General features: G+C 37.7%; 1 long non-coding RNA gene across 1 annotated transcript in view; it reads right to left on the reverse strand.

Annotated features, from left to right (window-relative positions):
* Positions 1-2,882: 2,882 nt before the first annotated feature.
* The window catches only part of LOC122183000, a 39,392-nt gene continuing 21,170 nt past the window's right edge, over positions 2,883-21,104 (reverse strand). Inside the window, exon 3 of the long non-coding RNA XR_006180058.1 lies at positions 2,883-3,154. This is a non-coding gene — a long non-coding RNA (uncharacterized LOC122183000). The remainder of the gene's footprint in view (positions 3,155-21,104) is intronic.

The raw sequence follows: 21,104 nt of genomic DNA on the forward strand, positions 1-21,104 counted from the left end.
AACCGACCATGCTATACCCAAGCAAAACAGGCATAGCAAGTTTATTTGCATAACCTCCTCAAGTTCTCTTTCATATACTTGCATATTTACACCTTTTTTTTTTTATGTTATAATGAGAGACCATATGCAGTACAGAAATAATAAACCTTCATAGGGAGGTTCTTTCATGCCATGTCTAGATATGATATGGAGTTATCATGGCCAGTCTGAATGTGTCATTTGCTTGCTAGTGATGTCCTGGAAATTTTGTTAGCAGCAGTAACCAGATCCAGGAATCATCTGTTTCTCTTCAGTGTTTCTAACCATAATAAAGGCACATCTTGTTCCAACTTTATAGTGATGGCAATTTTCTCAGTGGACAAACACTTTCTGAAAAATGCCTTCCTTTTGATGTCTCTAATTTGAAGCTCTAAACCATTAGCTGATCAATAAATAGAATTTTTTGTTGTATATCTTTTGAAATTCCTGTATCATATATTTAAATTTTGTTTTAAACCACATAAGCCACATTAGAAGATATATAGAAAATGACCAAATCACCACCTCTCTTTTTATATCCATTACATTCACTGATGAAGGCTGGATAATGTCTTTGGTATCCCAGGACTGCTGTTTCATCACCTGTATTACTTTCCCTTCATCCATATAAGCTGACTCAACTTTGATGTTCAGGTCTTAATTGTTATAGCACATTGTGTCCCACAAGACAGAACGTGGCACTACTGGTACATAAAACAACAGGACGCTTGAAGAATGGGATGATATAATAAAACAAAATGCAGGCAAGCAAGCCACATATTCTCCTGGAAACTGGACTCTTTGGTTAGTGATTAGAATACATACAATATGTTCTCAGTGGAGTTTAAATAAAGAGATAAGCAAAAGTCCATCAGATGATGCACAAGCATTGTTTATATCACCAACGGGAACAGGACTGCAACACAGCACTTGATCTTTCCAGTGCTTTCTTTCCAATGTTTATCATGTCATAAGCTTTAAACAAATCTCTGAAATAGGATGAAGAATTAAATTTTCATAATTGAAACTAACTGAAAACAGAAAATTACGAAGCTGATTCAAGCTAATTTAATTTTTTTTTCAACCCCCTCTTTTCCTTTACTGCATTTAACACTCTAAGATTAAGTTAGTGCTCCCAAATCTCCCAGTGATCACTAGTCATAAGGGGAAAAAAGTATAGATTGACAAAAATATTCTGAGACCAGAAATGTCATAAAACTGCATTTATTTCCAACACGTTTTGTACTGGATCACTCAAGGCTGAGAAATGAAACAAAGCACTTTATGGAAAATATCTATACCATACAGTCAGCTGTAACACTAATAGTGGCATCCACGGGACCACGATTCTCTGACTCCTCATCACAGCAGAGGAGTGCACTGTGCAGACACCACTCCATTCCTGTCCAATGCATCATGAGTGAAGGACAGAGATTTTCAGGCAGGAAGAAGATAAATGGCCACATATACAGGTATAAGTTACCTCCTGTGGGAAGGGAAGTCAAAAAGTGAGTTTCCTGTTCTGTTTCCATAGAGTGGAATCTAATATCTTTGTTTCTGGCAATTAGAGAAACATCTACTTGCATCTTTACCTTTAAAAGCAATGTGCCTTGAGCCAGGGCAGTGCAGACTCAAATGTATGCTGCTGCCTGTGCCAGCCTGTCCCACAAACCAGTGGATCCCCAGACTTCTGATCAACCTACAGCCACATGACACAGACACCTCACACAGATTCTTCACCTATAGCTTCAAAAAGTCATAAAAGGAGACATCTGTAATAGTTTAGCCTTCCAGGCGTGACACAATCAGCAATGGCCGCTGGCTCCTTACTTGTCAGAGCACACTCTGTTTCCATGTAATTGAGAAGCACACTAAGTTTGCACAGATTATATGCCTGGTTTAATGAAGTTTTAGTAAAACGAGCTCATTAATGCAGTTTTTGAAGAAGTTCCATTTTCTACATCGCAAGGCATGATTTTACAATCTTTCAGCACTAACATTAAAATCTCTCCAATTCTGTCATGCTGCCAAATCGCAGAGTGCATGTGGAAACTCTGGAAGTTCCTCTAATTGCTTGTAAAATGCAATTGACATCATCTACTAATCCGAAATGGGGATGCAACTGGCATTTCCCTAGCTGTGAATGGGATCTGCAGCTCCTGCTCCCATTTACTTGTTTCAGGAATATCATCTTCTTCTTTCTCTTCTTCTTTTAAAATACCCACAGCTGAGTGTTTTCTGTATGATTTCTAATTTCTATCACACAAAAGAGATGTTATCTTAGACTGGCAGTACAACACAGAGAAGCAAGCAGGTGCTGCTGCCTAGGGGAGTATGCAAACCCTTGCTGGAGTAAAATACCTAACATGGAGATTTCACGTGTCCCTATGAGATACCTAGAAGTCAATATTTGAACCTAGTTGTACCAAAGAAAATCCATGTTCTTGATCAGAATGGAAATTAAGTTGGCGTTTTGGTTTTTTTTTTTTTCCACTCTTGATTGCATGATGGCACTTGTTTGCTCAGATATCTGCCATATTTTATTCGAAGCTTGAATCCTATTGAAGGTGGCTAAATTTCTCCAAGTGGCTGTTTTAATTTACAGCCTGCCTACATGCATGAAATGTAAATCAAGGCAAGGCAGGGAGTTCAGCAACTCTGTAGATCACCGTAGGATTTCCTGTCACTGTGGAAAACACACAAGGAAATAAAGAGGGAAAAGGAAGTACTTGTATTTGAGAGGAGTTTATGTATTTAACAGTGACAGCAAGCAAACAAATCATCAGAGAAGGATGTGCTCCAAATCTTTTTCTTTCCTTTTTCCACAGAATTTAGTATTTATTAATGCAAAAAATCTAGCAATGGTGACTTTGAAGAAAAGAATGACATTGCTCTGGCTTTAAAATGTTTGAAAACTGCTTGTGAAGAAGTTGCATATGCAGTCTCTGTATTCCTATGCAGACACCCAGACACTTGTTAGAAGCCACAAGCAACAACTGGGATGTTTCTTCATTTCTTCTACTTGCCTCCTCTCTTGAAAAGGGAGCAGGCTGTAGGGAAGATCTTCTTTCATAAGTAAAAAAATCTTGAAACATTTTTTCCTCCTGTTGTGTCCGATAATAGCTGGGAAACCCACCTGGCAGGGGGAAGAAAACATGAGGACCAAAATTTAGAAAACACAAGAACAGAAAAGGTTTTCCTTTTTGTTGAAAAAAGACTGTACTCATTCTTTGGCTAAAATACTGAGGTCAAGTGGATGGCCAGTTCACACAGGAAAAGGTAGTAACTTTTGTTAGCTCTCCAAATAGGCATCAATCACTGATTAATTAAGTGCACAGTGTAAATGGGCAGCGCTAGACTTCTCTACAGAGAAAAAGCTCATGTTGTGTATATTATTTTCATTTATAAATATGTGCTTTGGTTTACACATGCATACAGGGTCTTAGGGTGACAAATAGCATTACTATGGGAAAAGAGTGAACAGCTCACAGAGAATAATTTACATAATTTAATATAGCTTTATTTCCTGTTCATAGAATATATGTAAACAGGCTGTGATTTTCTCCCATTATTCAATTAAATTAACTGGACTGCATATATATATAAACCTTTTCGCATTATTTTATCATCATGAGTTCAGTTGCAAAGCACAGTATTTGAGATTAGGAGTATCTGACTACAGGGAGTCACCAACCCTGAAGGTGTTTAGTGATTGTTGAGATGTTGTACTGAGGGACATGGTTTAATGGGAAATGTTGGTGGTAGGTGGACAGTTGGACTCTATGACCTCAGACACCTTTTCCAAACTTGGTGGTTCTATGATTCTATGATTTAATCTCTTTTGGTTCAGTGTTCGATTAAATCACAGGAAAGTATTTCTGTTCCCTCTTTTGATGGTCTCATACTGAGCCTGAGAAATCACCTCTTTCCTGCTTTTTCAGCACCCAGAACAATTAAGTTCCACACGTTTCCAGAACATGTGCACGTTGCCAGAACTCGGATTTCTAAGGAAAACAGTGAAACTGGTAAGAATTTGAATTTCAAAATGTTCTGTGGTATGGGTCTGAGACTGCAATAGAAGAGTAACAAGAGCAAAAACCTGATTACTGCACATAGGAGTACCCCAGACATTGAAACGAGCCAGTGTCTCCAATAATCACTCTTCTCCTTATTGGTAAAATGAAATAAAATGTGGCATTTTCGTCAATACAAAAGTCTTTCTCATAAAGGGCCATTCTATCAGTCACTGAAATACACATGACAGCCAATAATTACAAAACAAAGCGGATTTTAAATGATTCTCCAGTGAGTAAGACAGGTAGCAAGTTATTTATCTATTTATCTATTTATCTATTTATCTATCTATCTATCTATCTATCTATCTATTTATTTATTTATTTTTCCTCAAACATCTTTGACACTCCTGCTTGATTTTTAGGAAAAAAAAAAAAAAAGGAAATGAAATTCGGAATCTGAAATTATTGCTTTCATATTTTTCTGATCCCCGAAATGTCTTGAGACTCATAGAGCATCAATCATTGTGGGAAAGAGTTGCCCAATTATCCTTCATTCCTTCAGGGAGAAGCCAAAGGAAGGAAATTGATGAGAATGGGAAGAATAGTGCTAAAGACGATTCCCACTTTGTGCCAACACGATCTCCCTGTTTTAAACAAAACAAAACGAAGCAAAGCAAAACAAGAAGAGCTATTCTACATAACCTCCTGTGCTTGTTGTGCTCTCATTGCTCCTAAGATCTTTGAAATAAGTGGTGAAAGAAATTGAGAGAAAATAGATTCTACAGTGCTGATGGCATTAAGCCATCAGAGATTAGTTAGTTTGTATCAGCACAGGTGGTGATCTTCCACAGGAGATTTGGACCTTGGTGCATCTAAGTGTTATGCAAACACAAAATAGAGATAGTGGCTGTCCCACAGGGTTTACAGTCTGAGTAATCACTTTCTGAGTAATCACAATTACCCTCATTCAAGTTCATTTGTAGCTTAAAGCGTGAGCTAGAATATCAGTGTAGAACAGAAATTCCTCAGTTTGGTAAATACATTATTACTACTATCATTACTATAATTATTAATATTTCAGTAGATTTAAAAAGTTACAGAGGGTAGGGATTGACAGGAAAGTCATTCCAGACCTTGATGTGCAAGCAGGTTACTACACAGTTGCAGAAAATGTCAAAGAACAGTAAGGGATGTGTAGAAGTACATGTTGGTTGGCTGTTTCCACTTCAGATGGAAACTTCAAGTCAGATTTTGCAGTTGGACTGTATCTGTTTTACTTGAAACGATGGTGAACATTGTCTGTGAACTTTCTGTGACTGTGGCAGACTGTTTTCATTGAAATAGGAACTTCTATGTGAAGTATGTAACTAATCTGGGAAGTTGTTCCAAGTTTTCACCTCATCAGCCATTTTGGTGGAAGGCAGCTGTATAAAGAAACATATATGAAATCCAGGTGTGATAGATTTTAATGTTATATGGCAATTTCTAACTAAGCATTTATCAAGCGTAAAAACTGTAATTTCAAGATTTCCACCAAGCCAAACAGAACACCTTTGAGGGAATGTATTTTAATAGCCCACACTTGTTGAAAAATGTTGGCAATGCTTTTGAGAGAGTGGGCAATTCCTTAAAGTCCAAGGTTTCTTTCCTCTCTCGGTTTCTTCTTCTATTGCTCTTTTCTTATTCAGCACCAATTTGCTGATCTGCAGTCCCCAAAGACATGTGTATTCTTTCCTTATTTGACTTCAGTTTTGGCTGGGCCTCAAACCAAAGTCTGTGTTTCATGCTTATTGATTTATTATTAAGTACAGCCTGGTGGTTCTTGAATCAGGCCTTTTATCAGGACTAAATCCACAGAGGGACTAATAAGCCTGCAGTGGAACATGGGAATTTAGGCATTTATGTACAAGAGCATAACTCCTAAAATGTCTTATGTGAAGCCTAGTTTAAGTCTCTAGATATCTGAATTTGCACTTTTTAAATCTGTAGGTTTTTAACTTGCCCTTCAAGAAGTGCTGTCCTCCCAGACATTACAGCAAGTTAGTGCCTTGTTTGCTCTGGAGCTCTCCAGCTTGTTAAATTAAGACCTGGGTGAGGCACCCAAGCCAAGCATAGAATGCACAGAAGCAAGTGAATTACTCAAAAAAGCATAGCAATGAAGGCAATATTCATCTAGGAGGATACTGTTGTCCATCTCATCTACACTGTCTCTGCTCAGTCTGTAACACAAATGATAACTGTACGTTCTGGGACTGGGAAACAGCCATACTGTGCACATCCCAGCAGATATGGACAGATACGTCCAGGATGTTTATTAATGCTCCCCTGAGAACATGAAGTAGGGAATTAGTAAATTGCCCTCTGACACGGCATTAAGTCATAAGTATTCAATCTACACATTTAAAGAGCTTGTTGACAGCCTGGAAATGATCCAGAAGCACTTTTGCAAAGATACTGAGACTCCAGAACTCATCCTGCAGCCGGAGACTCCAGAAACTCCGGGGCCAGAGAAGGTCAAAAGGTTATTGACTTGTGGCCCATAAGTAAGGAAGAATAGTCTGTATTAGGAAAGAGACACTGGTGAAAACACAGAAGTTAGGTTTAGTTTAGGGAAATCAGCCTTCATATTTTTGGTAATAAGTAGTGACAAGTCTACTGTCTACTGTTCTGAGGTGCAGGGATTGTTAAGGTCACCAGAATGGTTCAAGACATTTTTAAGAACTTATGCAGCTTAGGGTAGAAGTCCTCAACTATGTAACTCTAGGCATTATACTTTCTGTCATGTTTTGCATTGAATCTTTCAATGAAATATAGGACTTTCCATTTCATTCTCCAAGACTGACTTTTTGGCATGGGTTGTCATTGGTTTTTTTTTTCTTCCTCTAAGGATGTCAGAGGGTTCTGCATTTTGTCAGACTCTGTGGTAAATAACTAAAACATTTACTTCTCTATTTCTCCAGCTGCTGCATAGATAGAGTGCAAGACCTTTTCTCCAAGCCAGTATATCATGTCTTGGGTCTGTAAGGTAATTCTAGAAACAATCTGAATGGTTTCTATGACACTGAACTAGATATAATGTTGATGAGTAACTGTGGTAAAGTCATTAGTGGCTGCACATAGGCGTAGTGGTGAGAGAGTCATTCTGTGCTTAGGATTTCTCTGCTGCTGCCAGTCCCTATTGCAGGCAAGATGTCATATTACTGTATTCTGCTCTGATAACAATTTCCTCTGGCTACTTTTATCACCATTCTGGCAGTGTGATACCTGCCATTTCTGTCACACTAATTACAAAAGCATAGTTCAGTTAAGTGATACGGATCATGTACAAAAACAAAATACAACTATAGCAATTAAGGGGAGCCTTAAGTCACCAAGGGTGACTTAAAAGAAGATGGAAATCTGTGGTATTTTATACACTGTTTGCCCATAGGATTTCTGTTCTGGAGACAAAATTGCCAGTATCAATGGGTCAGTTCCTAAGAAAGAACCATTACACTTTCAAAGGACTCTTCAAGGCAGTAACAAAAAGAAAACTTATTTAAATTAAGGATGTCTGTGAGTCATTACTTATAAGGTTTGCTAGGAACCATAGGATTTACTGGATGTCTTGAAGCCACAATTTGGCTGTTTTTTATTGAACTCCTGAGGAGCCACAGTAGCAGAGGGTTATGAAACACTATCTGACTGATGTGTTGAACTCCTGGATTTCAAGCCAGGACTGAGTGATCTTACAGCTTAGTAATGACAGGAATGATTACCTCTCAGGATGAGTGCAATGCTACATTTTTGGGCTTGGGTGCATAACTGCTTTCCTCTTATTATATCTCCCTTTTGTACTAGATGTATTCTAGTCAATGACACTGTAATTTCCCAAGTAACTCCTGCTTTTGTAAGGAGCCTTCCTAATGACTCTGCCTTGCCTCATTTTCTCCTCAACAAAATGAATATCTCCCATGACCTGAGCAAGGCCTGTTTTTATTTCCACTCATTCATTTTTGTGCTTTCTGTGATGGGCCTAAGAGTTCTGTCCTTTTTCAAAAGTTTGTGAATTCTTTGTTCATGTTGTCAGCCAGAGATGCTGCAATACTACAGCTGTCCACTGTGCCCAGCCCTGTGCTCTGCTGCCTGCACCACACAGCCCCAGCAGTGAACTGGACTTACTGGGAAGAACTGGACAGTCCAACCTTGGCTAATTTCCAGCCACTCGGACTAATTGCAACATGTTGTGGATTTTAAGCAGAGCATCTGGCACGTTGACTCTAGAGCAAGGGAAGGATGTAATCTGCAGACTCTTGTAAGCAGAGGTAGGTAAGCTACAAGGTGCCATCACCAGCCTAGATCTAGAGGCAAATATCATGAAAAAACTGTGGTAATTTTGGACTTGGATTAGACAGTTGGCATGAAATACTCTACCTCAGTCATCCTCCAGCATCAGGTATTTCTAATACACTAATTCTGCCTCCTCACATTTTTGTTAATTTAAATGTTGCCTATGAGACTTAAGATAGTGACTCCCATGCTGACTTTTCACTGATATCTACCAGATACTGTATGCAGTATCAGATCTACAAGCAGTGACAGACCCTCCATACCGAGTCACTTTGCACTTGTTTGGTACATTATCCAAGACGTATTCCTTGTTCCATTTGTTATGCAAGACAAGTTCTGAAAGGCAGTTGGCATTCCTGGATACATCCATGATTATGAGGGAAATCCTCCAAGTTGCAGAAGACAGACAGTAGAAATCAAGCACTTTCCTTATTGTTCCATCTTCAGAAATCTCCTCTTCTATACTTTACAGCACTTTTTCTCCACAGTGCAAATCCATGGAACATGGTAGCTGATATTTGCTTTTGTCTTTTCCACTAATCACTTTCTTTCCAGGAAGTACAATTTTCAAAATTTTAGCATTTGTTTCATATTTGTAGTCTTTTTTTAGTGTGGACTCAAATAAAGTATCTAACAGTATAAATGACACTTGCATCCTCATTTTTGCATTCTCTTCAGACAGAACATATTCATACTCACGGTACACTTAACAAAGCACAATATCCTTTAAATCACTTGGAACATAATGTCTTTAAGGGCCTGATTAAGTAGTTGCCCCTATCAATGTAACTACTGCCTGCTAAGGTGCTGTTAAATCAGCAGCTCATCAAATGGCTTGATGTTAGGATGTAACAAGTTTCTGATGGAGTTGTGCTCCTTCAAAGAACGTGCATTTTTTTCATCACCATCTTTGTCACCTAATTTGACTGAGATCTAAGATCCTAATGCATCAATCTTGTTAATTCCCTCGCCAGTACATAAGAGATTGAAGCAATAAACCACAACCTGCTTATAGTGACGCTAACATTATTATGTAGTATGCCAGCTGACAGAAGCAGTGCTTTTCCATTAAACTTCAGCCAGTACAACAAGCTCTTGGGAGTGTCTGTCTTGCCTTTTTCCTTTTCTTCTCCTTTCTATACCACTGATGATTCTCCTGTAGCACTGACCCTACATCCACACTACTCAGTGTTGGGTTTTGTGTGGTACAACACTAACATACATCTCTCTATTGTACTTCATCATTGTTTGATGCTGCCGTTTCTGTATTGCAAATGTTAAGACTACAATTCAAGCCAGCAGGTGATAGTCTGAAATACTGTTAAAAAATGTACAGTGGCATTAAAAAATATTTTCCCTTTAGTATGACTTCACTGTAAGGCTGAACTCCTTTTGTTTAAACATAAAAAAAGAATTATCTGAGGCAAATAGCGTCAATTTCAAAATGTCAGCTGTGAAGCTGAAGTTTGGCAAAATTGTACATACAACTATAAATGTAATGCAGAATATGATAATACGCAGTGCTGAGGAACTGTAAGCATCACTGATAACAGCTCACCCTTGACAAGCTGGTTTTATCAAAAAGAAATAAGTTCAATTTCAAAAGTGGACACAAAAGCAAAGTGCCCCACAAAAACCTCAATGAAAAGTATATGGAATGATAACCATAAGACAGGATTTTAATGGCAGTTTTGTCTGAATAAAAGCTACAACATTCCTGCCCATAGTGGAGTCATAGTGGTGCTGGTGCATGGGAAATGGAGAGAAGGAGTTCTTCTGGAGGTTCCCCCCGTTTCCTCCCTTCTGCAGCCTGGTTTTCCCATCCTCAATTATAGTGCTTTATTTCCTCCCAGAAACAAAAACAAAATAAAACAAAACACACACAAACAAAGTAAAACAAACAGAAAAAAAAACCCACCCTTCCGCATTTGCCAGAACATGCATATTCCCCATTGGTGATTGTTAGAGATACCCAACTTTCCATGCCTGGGCTGCCATGGTAACACAATTTACTGTATACGAGGGTTAATATGTGCATAGGCACAGAATAATGTGCAGACACACAAATTACTGCTTCCCTATGGACTTCTTCTCCTGGCACTGATTTTGTTGCTGTTGTTGGACACGTGCTTTATAAATTAAAGACAGAAAAGGCCTCTCTGCTTTTGATCTTGTATGCTGAATACTGTATGTATGTCTGTATGTAACAGAAATATGCTTTTTACACTTGGAAGGGGAAGAGGTTGCAAAATCATGAATGCATTTATGCTCATGAAAATGCTACACGTAAGTGAAATAAAAGGTGAGCTGATCTCCAGGAATTTTTGCAAATGGCAGATGAACAGCCAATTATTTATTAGAGGTTCAGCCCACGTGCAATGGTAAGAACTTCTTTATTCTAAAGAAGGAAAACATCATTTTGAAAAATAAATGAATGAAGCAAAATAAAAGGTTCATAGTACAGCAATGGGATTTCCTACTTGTGGTGATATATTGTATACACAGTGGTGTATACTATATATACCATATACTTGTGGTGATATACTTGTTTTGCTACCAGCTATACTATATCACTCAAATGCTGCTTTTAAAGGAGTAAGCCTACAGGGGTTAAGATTGAGAATTTGCAATTCATCATCTTTATTTGGAAGTCTGGTTGCTTGCCTGCCCAAATTAAATATTTTCTCTATCACAAGTATACTTTTCAATTAGTTAGAAACATGGACTGCATTTGATTTCAATAAATAAACAAATTATGAACTCTTGAATCTTTATTAATTTAAATTAGCAGTTTAAAATTCAGTCTTGCAACATGGCACTCTAAGATATCTTAATATAATTATGCCAACCTACTTTTCTGATTTTCAGAGTCTCAAACATTAACTCAATTGCTTCAAATACAGCATACTTTGACAGGCTGTCATTATCCTTTAAGCTTTTGCCACAGAAATTTTGCAAAGTGTGACCTTTAAAACAGAATCAGGCCCAGGTTTATAACTTTTCTTCCTCTCTTTCAGGTCTCTCACCTTTCTGGCTCAGCTGTTCCCACTGCAAGCCTGGTTTATTCATTCTGCGCACAAAATTCAGCTCACCTTTTCAAAGCCAGGGAGGTGTGCTTATGCAGCCATGTATGTTTTGCAGGTGATAGGTCCTGGACTCAGGACAGATTGGTTCTGTCACACTATGTACCACACACATGCATGGAGAGCATGCTTCCAGAGTGTTGTGGCTTTGTGATTTTTGTTGTTGGTATTTCACATCAGAACATCACGTAAAGCAGTGGGAAATAAGGAGTGAATGTTCTGATTCTGTGGACTGCCTTTTTTGGGGCATTTTGATTCTCAGATGGAGGGGAGGAGCAACACTCCCCAGAGTACTTCTGGCCCAAAGGAGGAAAAACTGCAGCTTCTGGCAGGACACCAGCTGTTCTCCCTTTTGCTTGCCGTCTCCTGGTCCATGGCAGAGAAGCACGTGGTTCCCCTGCAGTCTACAGAGTAAGGCCTTAGTTTTGGACGTTCTCTCATTTTGTTTGACTTGTTGGTATCAGTTCCAACCGTATTGAGTTGTACTGTATTATCGTGCATTCCAAGATCATAGCTGGTAAACTAATGTTCCTCCTCAGACTATTGCCACTGCTCTGTTTATTTAGACCCATCTACTACCTCCCTACCCTTACCCCCTTTTTCCCTCTCCCAGGGCCCATGATGTCCTGCCTTATTGGTCCCGGGGCTGGGCTGGACCAGAGTTAACACTTTTTTGTTCCTTCTCTCTTTTTCTTTTATTTTTTTTCCGGGCCTGTGCCCCTGTCAGGAACACAGATCTAGAGATAACTCCTTGACAAAGGCTCTGAGGGCATACAGAAAGCAGCAGAATTCTTGATTTAATTCAGCAACAATTTCTAAGATGTCTTTTGACATTAATGGGTGAGTGGAGTAGTTAACAACAAAAAATAATACAGTGCAAATCTCTCCTCAATTAACTGCCCATTTATTGAAGTGCGAGATGGAGGTTACAATAGTCTGAAAATTTTCTTTTGCCAAGTTTCCAGTGACTTAACAAGGACACAGTGAAATTACCAAAGGTGCAAGACAGCATACCATGTGCCATTATGATCTCTTGCATACAAACCACTCACAGGTACTTAGGAGCTATCCAGGAATGGATGTTGAATGTCAGCCCAAGGCATGCTAACTCAGGAGCAGAGTCATACTGGTGACTGCTACATGGTTTTCACATGGCAGATAGAGTCTCAAAACCATAAATAACTTTTACTTCCAGTGGGATTCAGTATTTCTGGAAACAGCACCCATACTTTCTACTTCTTGGGCATATAAGACTCCTTCTAACTCTGTGGCTAGACAATAGCTCCTACAGACTCCTGCATGAAGCCCTTTGCAAGTTCTGATCACTGCCAGCCCCAAGTTACCTGAGAGGTCATAGGTCCCTGCATTTTCAGTACCAGATTCTCCATTAAAACCATGAAAGTAATAGTTTAAACTCCAGTTAATGAAACATAACTGCACGAGTGGAGGTATTCAGCTATCAGCACAATGGAGTAGAAATAAATCCAGATAAAATGAATAAGTGCTATATTGCAGTGCTTGCTTGGACATTAAATGATCAAAACAGCAAGGACTAACTGCATGTAAGACTGTTCTTCCTTCAGTGAAGGGAAGCGTGCTGAAAGGAAATCTCCTTCAGTAACCATAAACACAGAGTGAAAGCATACATAGGATGCCATGTATTATTCACCAGCTATAATTGCTTCCTGTCCAAAATGGACAAATGGGCAAAAGTCATTATCATGGAATCGTGGGATGCCTTAGGTTGGAAGGGACCTTAAACTCTTAAATCCCACCCAGCCTCAACATCCTGCTGGCTGCCCCCTCACCCCCAGCTCTGACTGCCCAGGGTCCACCCAGCCCAGCATTGGGCATCTCCAGGGATGGGCACCCACAGCTCTGGGCAACACTGCCATGGAATCACCACCCTCTGAGTGAAACTTTTTCTTTTATTATCTAATCTAAACCTTCCCTCTTGTAATTTAAAGCCTAAAAAAATCTGCACTCCCAGGTGATGCTGCCATGGTTCTTCAGTGATTGGCTATGTGGGTAGGGCCCTGCAGGTTTGTAGGCTGGGTATATTAGAACATTGTTAATATAAAACACAAAGTAGAAGCAGTCTTATCCTTGGTAGGTCTTTATAGGTATAAATTAGCCTTTATAAACATTTATCTGTGCATTTGAAACTAACACATGATAAAGGGAGAGTTTTTTTCACTTTTTGCTTACATGTAACATGAAGTAATACTAATCTTCAAACACAGAAAAATAGCAACTTCAGATACAGTTTTATGAAATAACAGTCCTCTGTTGTTCCTCTGCTAGGCAAACACCTCCTAAAACTAATTAGAGTCCAAACCAACAAAATGACTGATCAGTCCAAACTAAGATATATTTATGCATGCAACAATTATTAACCCAATTGAGGTTCTGTAACTACCATAGAGGAGACAGACAGACAGAGTTCTTTTCTCCTTCTTTTCAGTGCTATTGAAAAATAATATGGTGGCTTGAATCCATGGATCATAAACAAACTGTGTCAGATGGTGTGTGCCTTGAATACTTGATTACATAAAAAAAAACAAACAAACAAGCATGCTTGAGTGCTTTTTAAACAAAGAAGACCCAGATTATGATGGAAAGTTCTGGAATGAAATCCTTAATTGGCATAATCTGTCATCCACTGGTGTTTCTGAAGAAATTCCCCACTGGTCATGCTTAGCAGAGCCTGAGATCATCTTTTGTCTGCTTTTTGCCACCTTCTCTCCAAGCCTCCCCAAGTAACAGTGGAGGCCATACACAGACTCTGGTGCCAGTCCTTCTAATAGCCTCAATAGAAGCTGGCAGAAATTTATCAATTTATAATTTTTAACCTAATTTGTGTTTTTTCTTAATTATTTTTTTTCCCTCCTTGTGGAGTTCTTTCAAAAAAAAGCTTTTCTAGTACTTTCAGATTCATCCTGCACTAGAAATCCTGCACTAAGAACGAAAGGATAGGAATCTCTCCTATGTACGGTGCCTAACCTGCAGGCATCCTGTTGTATGGTTCTTTTCAGAACTGGAATAAATGCATTGAACACATTTCAAACTACTTATGATTATTCATTTCCCCCTCTCTCCAAGTTCATAAAGTTCTTCCTAAAATGACACTCCATCTTATCCCTGTAAAAAAGAGCTTTTCCTCTGCAAAGCCATGATCCAAGAAACTATTAAACTTCAGAATAGCTTTGGTGCCATTCAGTTCAAGGTTAGGAAGTGATATGTATGGTGCCTGAGTTTTCATAGTGATGTATGTCACCACAGAGAGATAACTGAAAGCAACAATTTCTGCAGTTATGAAGCCTAATAACAGAGAAATGCTTTCACAAAACAGGCAAGAAACTTAAAAAAAAAAAAAAAAAAAAATCAAATTCGAAACTGAAGAAACTCATTAAAACCAGGACCTGGAGGGAAAAATGAAAAAAGTACACTGTCTGTACTGTGTGAGTACTGTACATGTTCATCCAATTTTTAAGTGCTATAAAAAATGGTTTAAATATAATGTGCAGGTTACATTTCCAAGCTGTGTTTCAGGAAAGGCCTTTTCAACATCTCCGCATGGGAAAATCATGACAAAGTTTAAGTGTTGACATTTCAGAAAGTAAAAACGCTTCACAGTATGAAATTATCTGACTACAGAAGAGATGAATATGCTATTTACTATGATAAGTACTAGTTATGTCCAATCATTCAGAATTTACTCTTTAATGTGTGCAAGCTACCTAGGCTGCAATAAAATGCAGCTTTAGGCTATTGAAGTGATGAAGAAATAGTAGGAGAAGAATAGACGAAACCTTACAAGTGAGCTACGAGAGGGGTAAAAAGGAAGATATTAATTGCAGAAGCATACCTTACGATAGGTGTAACAAAGTAGATCAGAAGAAACAGATACATTATGGGCCACAGCTTCTGTAAGGAAGATGCAACGAGTAAAACACCAGCAAATGAGCTGGTCAATAATTTGCAAAGAATGAAACAGTTTTGATCACTGCCTTCATCCCAGGTTCAGCAGTCCCTTCCCAGGGAACATGGAGCACTCTGCTTACATGCTTTAACGAATGAAGTTAAATGGAACAAAAGTGGACCAAACCCACCCTTATTTTTATTTACTTAAGTTCTTAAGCAAGCATTGTTATTTTCTTGATTATAAACCAAACCATTTTTTTCTAGGACTTCTGAGAAGGGGACAAAACACGGGTTTAGATGGGTACAATAAATAACTTCTCTCAAGTAAAATTTTACTCACTTTATCAGGAAAATTAAATACTTCCTATTGGAATTCTGTATAGAAAAGGACCCCAGGTGGATGCCACTCAGGTCCATACTCCCTCATGTAAATTTCAAAGATGTTCAGGGAAGGATGCTAAAATCTATAGAGAACAGAAGCTGCCAGTGTGTGCCAATGGAAACATTACCAGTGCAGTGGTGATGCATGAATCTAGCAGCCATCCAGCCATTCTCAAAAGGGAGAGCAAGCACATGTACTGACTGCACCAAAATAAACTTTACAATAAATTCCACTTAGAAGTGTCAATCATTATGATCAGGGAGACATAAGAAATGAAAACCTCAGTTTTCAGTTCAAATATGCACATTTGCAAACTTACACATACAACCAGTGATCCTCAGATTCTCACTCTTTTTTCAGAGAGGCACAAGATGTATCAAGCCAAGAAAATCAAGCTCACCTGTGATTTGTCACTCTGCTGCATGGGTACAAAATCCTAAGAAACTGAATGAGCAGCATAACTGCAGAATTCTGCTATGGTATGATGAGTCTGAATCTACACAGATACGTTTTTTGAAGTAAATCTTTTTTACAGTCATTGCTTTTAATGACAATTGCTGAATTAATTTTTACTGTTAGCAAAAAAATCCTTTCTGGAGATTCCAGAATAATCTAAAAGCAGAAGATGGAATAGCAAAGGTTTATATTCCATTTGTGTTATCTTAGCTATTTGAATCTTCCATACATAAGGGGAGCAGGCTGAAATGACAGTAGGTAAACTTTAATAGCTGTTTTTAACATGCTTATATTAGATAATTCGTAAAACTTTCCTACTCTAATCCATCTCACTGATTACTGGACTAGTGATCAAAGTATAATAACTGCATTTATAAGTGAGCTTAGTGTAGAAGTGAGAGAAGTGTGACTTAAAGGGCCTGTGAAAATTCATGCACAAATATCAGATTCCTGATTCAGTGTGCCTGGCCTTACATGGTAAAATACTTCATTTTGACATAAAGACATAGCACTGCACTTGAAGAAACTTACTTCCTAGCTGTGTTTGCCAATACTAGCTGGAAACTAGGCGTCTCAACTCCAAAATTCTTGAAAATAAAATCTGAAAATAAAGTCTCTGTATAAAACAGAAGATGTAGCCAGATAACAGATAAAAATAAATAATTGAAAGGAAGAAATAAAAAGAAAAGTGATTAAAACACTGTAAAGCTTTTCCTTCGTAATTACTACTTTATGCAAACTGTGATCATCCAAGAATTGTTGGTCACTAATGATGAAAGATTCCATTTCCAAGCTGTACATAACACTGAAAATTTGGCTAATGATTTTGCACCTCTGTGGTATAGTTGCATATTTTCTTTTAAATTTTGATAGAATCAATTAACATATGAATAGTATATTTTAGGAATGGAAGAAGGGTTACTTTTTGCTTCTTTTGATTTGGAAGAGAGATACTTCTGCATGAAACAGGATTTGTATTGAACATCACAGTGTTCATCATAATCACATCATAAAATCACAGTTGAGATGACAAGAGCAACAAATACTGAACCATCATAAAACTGGTTGTAGTTCTGTAAATTCAAATGTTTAACTTTCAAAGCTTGTGAGGAAAAGAAAAATGACTGTGTTTAAAAGGCTGGTGTTGGGTAAATTCAATAGCACCTATCACAATGGACTCTTTACTCTTAGCTGCATACTTAACATTTGGTAAGAGAACTGGAAAACAGATGATGAATGCTACTGTTCTGCTGTGGATTTCTCCTATAATTTTCTTTTTCCTTACCTACTTCTCTGATTTTTTTCTAACATATGTGCTGTCTTCCACTAATTTCTTCTGGTCCATTTTTTAAAAAATATATGAAGGCAAGAGGGCAGACAACACGTTGCAGTGGTTTATCAACAAAGACATGCGATAGAATAGAATAACCAAACAGAAATTGGGTTATAGTTTTTCACGAATTTAAATGCAGTCATGTTTCCACACCCCTTATCAATTATGCCTGATGTTTGGTTTCTCAGGAAAAATCATTCATGCTCACATGAATTCGGGGCCATTTTTGAAGATTGCAATACCTACTGGAATATGGATTCTGTGAAAAATTGTCATTGCAAAGGAAGATAGAGGTAGTCTTCTCAATCTTCTCACAGTTTCTTGAGAGACTGAATTATGCACTGAAAATCACATATGCTATTTCCTCATATTTAAAAGGTGCTTGAATTAGTCAAATTTTTCCCCCAAAGACATTGTGAGGTTAAACAAAGTAATATTTATACTAAAAAAAATACATCAGTCATCAGATGAAGTATTGAATTTTCCTGTAAAATATTGAATTTCTACTATGACTATTGAAACCAAAAATAGTGTAGTAAGAATAGCATTGTCTGACAGTTGTGCCTATCATAGAAAATTTCACAGGTAATATTTTTTTCATTGATTAATATCCCAAAAGTTTGAAATATTATTTCTAATTACCTGTGGTTTATAAATACGAGCACCAATAATGTTGAGAGGAGCAGAGAGCTGCTTAATGAATCGGGTGGAAACATTGGCATGTGAACATGAACAAAAAAGGATATGAACTTGTATTGATTCATGGTCATGTAAAACAACTGGATTTGTTCAGATGGAGGATTTTCTTTGCTTAGAAATAAACATTGTGTAAACAGCTTGCTTTTAATCACAGGAAGCAGAATACAAAATTAAAACAAATGAACAAACAAAAAAAAACCCCACAAACTGAAAAGATATTGTGAAAAACTGAGATGAAGGACATGATTTTTTTTTGAAGAGTAGTTGTATTGGCTCTTTTGAATGAAGAGTGAAATAGTGTGGTGAATTTTCCTTCAGTACACAAAGCTCGATGGAAGGAAGACTGCATAAAACATTTGCCCACTTTTACAATATTAGATTAATTAAAAATAAATTCTTCTTCTTATATAACTTGCCCTGCCTACATCTTTAGAATACTATTGTAGCTGCGATTCCACCAAAACACTTTTTTAAATTATTGGGTTTTTTTTTGTAATTGGTACATGTGTTCATATTTAATGTGTTCTTTAACATGGACAAATTTCTGAAAGGATCTGCAATCTGTAATTCTCTGTGCAACTCCTGGATTGCCTGGATTTAGCCACGCATTGACATCATCACACTTAAATCATTTTTCAGTGTGTTGCAAAGAGAAAAACAGGTATATGAAGCAAAGATTTAAGGAAATGCCAGGCAGTCATCATCGTAGGTACCACAGGAAAATATGCCATATTAGGGTCCTACCATCTGAGCACTAGAGCAACAGATGCATAATTCACAACATGGAGCATATGGGTTGCTCTGAAAGTAATACCTCTAATTTATTTCCATGAAAACTACAGCAGATACAAAGAGAACAATAGCACTATTTGATAAAGATAATTCTCAGATAAAAAATTGTATTTTTTGACACAGTCACCACCATTAGTCAATTTGCTCAGATGGGTTGGTCAAGATGCTCTTCATTTCATGGTGTGACAGCTGTGCATAGCAGTCTGGAATGTGGCTTGTCTTTCATGATGCTGTCACCACTGCTGAAATGCACCATCCACCCCTCACTGTGCTCACATCCTTCAGCAAGTGTCAATGAATGTCAGTGGGTGCCATTTTTTTCTGCATGGAGGAATTCAATTCCACACCATTTCTTCATAAACACTTCCACGTCAGATGCAGTTTTGTCAGACTGCCCCTCTGCTGCCATCTGTCATATGGCAACAAATGTAGTGGAATCTTGCTGGGAGGGTTCAGACTCTACTGCCAAAAAATCAACATCAGACTCTGATGTCATGGGCCAGCATTACTTTTAGAGCAGCCCTGATGTGTTTCAGTTCTGAAGCAGAAGTAAAGCCTTCATTCTTCCGCTACTCCAATGAATTTTATTATACCAGGGTAACTGCATCTGTTTTTTAATTACCTGTGCTTTCTTTCTTTTTTTTTTTTTTTTTCCAGGATCAGGCCGCAAAATGCATAGAGAGTTTAAACAATACATGGCAGAAAGGAATGCTCAGACATCCAACACCTCCAAAACAATCTTTGAATACTAAACAATGTGCAGCAAAAACTAGAATATTCTGTGTTGTCTTTAATCACTCACTACCACTTTTTAAAATTTAAATTCATGCCTTTGAGTCAGACTCTGTTGCCAAAAGCAACAGGTCTTAACAGATACATTTGGAACCTATTGTTTAGAACTGGCACTGGCTGTTCTTCCTCCTCCTGTAGCAGTAGGGAGGTTTTCCAGGTATGTGGGAGGCAAGTTCCTCAGAGCCATTATATTGCTTGTTCTCTGCATGATCTCCTTCATTAAATAATCTTTTAATGCAACATTAATAGTAATTGCAAGATTACAGTTCAAAATATTTGATAACATCACACTATGCTGTTGAAAAGCAACCGATCTCTTCTCTAAAGCTGGCTGTGGGGGGCAAGCCTACTGTGAAACACTACCAATCCCTTGAACTGAAAGCACTGCAGCTCTTTTTGTTATTTCCATTCCTGGTCTGGATATATTACAGATGGCTCAAGCTGGCAATGGAGAGTGGAAGAAAGGAAAACAGTCAGTTAATATGTTTTTTTATTATGAAGTTTTTGAAGAACATAAACATGAAATTTTGTAGATTCACAAAGTAGAAAACTGTCGATCACTTATTGAAGATGATATTTATATACCAGTACTTGCATACATAATGTTTGTTGTCTCTTGAATATCTTGATTATCTGTGAGTACTGCAGAAAAGTAAGGTTATTCAGTTTTTACTTCTTGAGCAATCTGGTCCTTATACCATATTCTTCACATTTTATAAGATGTTGATTCTAAATTTGAATCTGGGTATTAAAACTAGTAATAATTACTTACCTGTAGAACTGATCTGGATCACAGCTGAAACTCTACTGGTTCATTTGTTATTATTTTTGCTGTATAATAATCCCTTAACATTAGACTCCTGACTGCTCTCAATAATCAAAGGCTGCATCAAGGAGCATGTCAAGACAGACGAATCCAGGAGGCACAAAAATCATGTTTTCCACTTGCACAAAGGTGTTCATAAGATGTCTTGTAAGAATCTCAAAACAGCTCAGGGTAAACAAATACTGAAAAAGAGCCTAAAGGCAAAGACCATATGACTGATAACATCAGTACAGATGAACTGCTAAAGAATCACCAGAAAACCAGGTTAAAGACTACCATTTATCTTCCCAATAAATTCAGTAGCATTCAGAAATTTCATAAGAATATTTTCTAGATGGGCTTAAGTTAATACAACTAATTTTGAATAAATAATTCTTAATTGAACATAATTACCATAACTTGAATAACCTTTTAAGAGCAGCTTCATTTTGGATTAAGGTAACAAAGATCCTAA

The sequence above is a fragment of the Lagopus leucura genome, unplaced genomic scaffold (genome assembly GCF_019238085.1).
Source record: "Lagopus leucura isolate 7727_CA_CO unplaced genomic scaffold, USGS_WTPT01 Super-Scaffold_100016, whole genome shotgun sequence".
NCBI lineage: Eukaryota > Metazoa > Chordata > Aves > Galliformes > Phasianidae > Lagopus > Lagopus leucura.